Source organism: Podarcis melisellensis, assembly GCF_964234715.1.
Source record: "Podarcis melisellensis genome assembly, chromosome: 1".
Taxonomy (NCBI): domain Eukaryota; kingdom Metazoa; phylum Chordata; class Lepidosauria; order Squamata; family Lacertidae; genus Podarcis; species Podarcis melisellensis.
In genome coordinates, this window is record NC_138528.1 from 113,556,969 (window position 1) to 113,562,520 (window position 5,552).

The window sequence follows — 5,552 nt, forward strand, 5'->3', positions numbered from 1 at the left end:
CTGAACTATGGCCCTCTGCAAGCCACTGTTCCAAATCTCTAAACACCCTTAACAAACTACAGCTCCCAGAATTCTTTGGGGTAAGCCATGACTGTTTAAAGTGGTATCATAGTGCTTTAAATATATGGTGTGAATATGACCATACACTATTCCTACAATTTTGTCTGCTGGGGGGGGGGGGGATTCATTTAAAGGATTATGCTAAAGAATAGTGGATTGACTTTAGCAAGTGTTGGAAAATGGTGGCACTCTGGCTGCTGACATTAGGCATGTGAGGCTCCTGCTTCTTCCATCATATACTTTTTAATTCCCCAACATGCATCCATGATGGTGGGGGCTTCATTTACAGGGTTATGCTATGCCCTCTGTTGTTGTTGTTTAAGCAAGTCAAGCTGAATGTCAGGAATTACCAGCAGGACATCTAGCCTGTTTTGCAATGGGTGTATAGTTTAGACCTCTAGTCAAACACAGACAGCAGTTTAACTGTCGAGGCACTATCACTCCCGTGAAAGGTGAGATGATTTAGAGGCCGGGAGAAGCTTAATTTTTCTTGATCACCACGTGCAACCTGGAATTTTAATGGCAGGCATAATTAATTCTTCTGATGTTAATCATCAGGGCTGGACTCCACAATTATCAGCCTTGTGCAGCTGGGGCATGGTGCAGACATGAAAAATTAGGAAAATGAATCCGTAATAGGGTGGCAGATTTAATCTGCATCGTGCAAAACAAAGTTGAAAAAGAAGGGAGACTGGGAGAATTTCAGCCGAAGCTTTTGTGCCAATAAGTGCTGACAGAACTGAAAAATGTTGCCGATGTCCAAAGTGATTGGTAATTACCAAGCCATTGAATTTTTTATTGTCAATTTATCATTGCACCAGAGGTTAAATTTAACATCTTCTTCTAAAGCCATCACTCTAGGAGGAAGGCAAGCTTTGTATCATGTGATCCCAGGAGTCAGTGAAAGGTTAATCAGGTATTCCTTTAGCTGGCGTGTGCTTCCAAATAATTCTTCCTTTTTGTGTCCTTGTGAGTGTGTGTCTCTGCCGGGGTGGAGGGTGTGGGGAAGAGATTTAATTTTCGCATTAACAGCACCTGTGCATTTCAGTTAAACATCTGACTGCATTCCTCAGATGCATCTCTGGTCCATACAATTTCCTTTCCTTAAGGGAAAAAAAACACGTTGAAATTTTACTTATGGGGTAATACAAGGGAGGATATTTCAGAGCTTCTCACTGTGTGTTTTAAATCACATCTTTAGCTGCCCACAAATAGAATCTTAAGCGTCTTGCATCTCAGAAATGCCTCTTTTCTGGTCAGAAATCTTTATTTCATTTCATTTCAATTTTGCCTCTTTGTTTCCCTAATGAGTAATAACTGGATAGTTTATTGTAAAACGAGGGGCCTATATTTTTTAGAACGGAAAGATATTTTTAGTTGTAAGCAATATGTGACATGTTTACATGCCTTGTGGAACTCCCAGAACAATGATGCTTCTTAGAGAAAAGGAATATATAGGATGTTTATGTGTGTTTTAATATGGATTGCCCCATAGTCAAAACATGCATGGCACAATCCAGACAAATTTAAGCACTGTAACAGCACCAGCCTAGACATATATACTCAGAGGTAAGTCCTATCCTGTTCAAAGTACATTATGGTATTTGTGCATAGGATTGCAGTCTTAGTCACATTAATTTCAGGGGAAGAGATATACATCACAAGCCTATACATTCTTACTCAAAAGTAAGTCTCACTACATTAAATGAAGCTTACACCCAGGTAAACTTGTATCAGCATTAAGCATGCATTTAAAGCTCCACCTGAAATCAGTGGGACGTAATATGCTTGCTATTGTTTTGATAACACACACAAAAAGTTTAAAATTACCACAAGATTCATAGTAAAATTCCCTAAATGGTGTCCTGATATCAGGAACCAATCCCAGCACTTGTAGAAATCCAATATATCTTCATAAAGCTAGTGAGATTATTTTCTTTTGCAGATTGAGTTATAGCCTCCATTGTTAGCTCCTCCCTCTAAACAGCAAATATGATTTTTTATAATCATTGCAGTTCAGCTTCTTTTTAATATGATATGAAATTCACCCCTTGCCCTCATCGCTCGCTCATCTTTCCACAGAGCAGGCACCGGATATTTTTTTCTTGAATTCTGGGCTGTGCTCTGTTGAAAAGGAATTGTGTGTGCTTTCTATAAATTAAATATGGAAATGACCTTTAAGGGGGAAAGTTGGGATCAGAATCAATGTGTGCATTAATTACTGCAATTCATTACCCAAATAAACACAGAGCCTTTCCTTCTTTCTTTTTTTCCTGGGTGCAAATGTTGGGGCAAAAGATGTTCGCAAGGGACAAAGGCTTTTGATCCGGCTATGTTAATCTGCAGATAAAAAAAGAAAGGAAAAGAGTGTGACTTCAGCTTCAGTGTGTAAGCTCCTCTGGGGATATCCTGGCTGGGATCAATTCCCACATGCAGGCAGTGAATTATTGATGCTGAATACAAAAGCTAGTCATGTGACCCACACCGCTATCACCTAACAGTCCCCTGCACGATCTTCATGTTCTGACACCCTGCCTTTTTATTATTAAACTCAACACACAAACCAGCACCTCTATTCTGATTTCTCTTATAATCAGAAAGATAATGTCTCTCATTGCAGCTCCTCATTTATCTCTCTGTGTGTATATGGGAGAAAACCGAACATGAAAACGAAATCTTTAGCACCCTAGAGCCCAAGCAGAAGCCTAGAAAATATATAGCACGCACGGTTCTATGGGAAAGATGCAGTGAATTATTGAAAAGATTTCCTGCTCGTCTTCTGAATTAGTATCATCTGTTCCTTCTTTTTCTTAAGCAGAGCCACTGCACAAATGTAATCCCCCCCCCCTTGCAGTGTTGGGCTGCCTTCCTTTATAGCCTGATGATAAATTGTCACAGGAAGGTTTTTTTCCGTACCAAAAAAAGAAAAGAAAAAAGCCCCAATGACGAGGTATGATTTTAATTCTGAAGGGTTTTTGCATAGCAGCCCATTGCTTACGAGAGGGCATAGCAATACACATTAGACCGGAAACTTCAGCTATTTTAATTGGATGCCATCCAAAATCGCAAGTAATTAAGAATCAATTTGAGGCCATTAGTAAGTGAGGCTAGCTAGCCAGTGTTGCATATTTCAGAAGAGTTAGTTTTAATGAGAGGAGTTCCTGGATTGGGAAGAGAGGAGAAAAAGAAAAGGGGGAAGCGGAAGGGGGGGACGCACCAGAGAGAGATTAAAGATAGTGTAGGGACTGTCTGCTGCTTAACTAAACAACTAATGGTACATGGAAAGATGCTGAACTTGTAGTCCTTTCTAATTGATCTACTTACTGTTCTTGAGGAAACTTTAAAAAATGAATGTAGGTATTTACTGTGCATTAGTGGCTCAATACCTATTTATAAACATTAGAAATGAGTGCATCCCTCAATGCCTTTCTCTTCACCATGGAAGCCTAAGCTGTCTCTTTTCAGACATATCAAGCTTACGACCGTCAAGCCATTTGCTCCTCCCTAGACTTGGTAGCCCCATAGTTTCCACCGGGTTGTCTGCAGAGGGCAATGTTAAAAATAATAACAACAACAAAGGATTTAGAGAGTCATAAATTGGGGTGGGAAGAAAGCTATTGGCTCGTCTGCCAATTCCGAGGAGCTCATTTGATTCGTAATTGAACCTTGCTCAAATCTAGATTTCTTCTCCTCTTACACACGCTCTATTGCTTAATGATAAGTTTTAATTCATTTTAAAGAAGGAGGAGAATGTTGGATTATTAGATGCTCACCTGGGCTTGAAGGTTACAGGCTGGAGGGATGAAGTTTCACGGGAAGAGTTGCAGATTTACTATAGGAGCGGCAGTGCAATAAATCAAGCACACAGACCTGGGCATGGTCTCGATATTTCCGTTGCAGACCTCACTTTTTCCATGGACGTATCTCCTTACAAATTATTTGGGCCCAGTTTTTTCATCTGAGGTAAAACAAACACCAATGCCACATTACCGTTACTGGGTTGTTATTTGTTTGTACACCACACAATGGCGCAACCCTTCGGAGAGCTATTTGTATTTCTAGCCTGTGAACAGAAAAGAACATTGTTTGGCGTTACTAAGATTAAGGGTTACATTCTTCTTTTGAAAAGTAAATATAGGTCACAAGAGCATCACTCTCATATGACCTTAGCAGTCACGAATTCCCTCAAACTGATTTTGTCTGTGACCCCCGCCCCCGCCCCAATTTTTTATTCATTTTATAACACACACAAAAAAACACAATCAGAAAAGACAAATTCTTGTCATATCCTTATTTTTCTAAACATTGTTAAGTGGGCTTCCCCAAGTCCCACCTATCTAATTTTCATTTTACTTCATCTTTAGCAGTTTACTTATATCATAATTTCTAACCATCTTTTTTTTTTAATCACACTTAAAATAACTTCACATTTTATCACTTACAAATAATACTATTTTAAAATACCCTATCTTCTACTTCTAACCCTACAGCCTATATCCACTTCCAAAGCTATTCTAAGGTTTAAATATTAACATATTTTTTCAAATATTCCTTAAACTTCTTCCAGTTTTCTTCCACCGTCTCTTCTCTCTGGTCACAGAGTCTCCCGGTCAGTTCGGCAAGTTGCATATAGTCCATCATCTTCATCTGCCATTCATCAATAGTTGGTAAATCTTGTTTCTTCCAATTCTTCACTAACAATATTCTTGCAGCTGTTGTGGCATGCAGAAAAAAGTAACATCCTTTTTGGGGATTTCACCCCCCCCAACGTGATTTTGGGGGAAGGGGGAACGAGGTGCTGGTACTCATATTTTGAAAAATATATATGCCATGGGTGCCAACACAAAATGACTGCCATGAACAGCAAAAATATTGGTGACAGTACTACAGTCCTGGTCCTGGGAACTGTAGCCCTATGAGGCATCTCTGAACAACTCACATCACGTTTATCAAACTATGAGGGAAGTGGTATAAGAGTATGTTAAATGTATGGTGTGAATGTGAACATGGAAAAGAAGAAATTAATAATAAAAAATAAGAGACGCACCAATAGAACAGAGCTAAATGGGGGCTAGAAACGAAATTGAGAAAGAGCAATTCTCAGTCATTTCGCTTGCCTCAAAATCAGCTATTTTGTTTAAGTTATATCTCATAGGTGGACAAAATTCTGTTTGAGGAGAATTGGCTGCCATTTTGTTGTTCCGGTTGTTTTCTTACTTCTTTATTTTGAGAAATTCAAAATGGCTGCCAACTTCTTCTTCTTCTTTAATTGGCTGCCTCTTTTGCCACCCACTGATGGTGTAATACCCCTCCCTAGTAAGGGCATTTATTATAGCAGGCTTGTTTAAAATATTACATCACAGCACATAGTTCCAAACAACCTTACTTTTAAACCTGAAAAACTTATTTAATGTTTGGTTTTATTTTTATTTTAAATGTTTTTGCAGAAAGCCAAAGACACTATAACCAAAAGAAGACGCAAAGATTTTAAA

At 38.9% G+C, this 5,552-nt stretch overlaps 1 long non-coding RNA gene across 1 annotated transcript; it reads right to left on the minus strand.

Annotated features, from left to right (window-relative positions):
• Positions 1-233: 233 nt before the first annotated feature.
• Positions 234-5,120, minus strand: LOC309363406. Its single transcript, XR_014165322.1, has 4 exons — positions 4,503-5,120; positions 3,834-4,123; positions 2,296-2,400; positions 234-1,163 (listed from the first exon to the last, which is right to left on the minus strand). It is a non-coding gene; the product is annotated as an uncharacterized lncRNA (long non-coding RNA).
• Between the last annotated feature and the right edge of the window lie 432 nt (positions 5,121-5,552).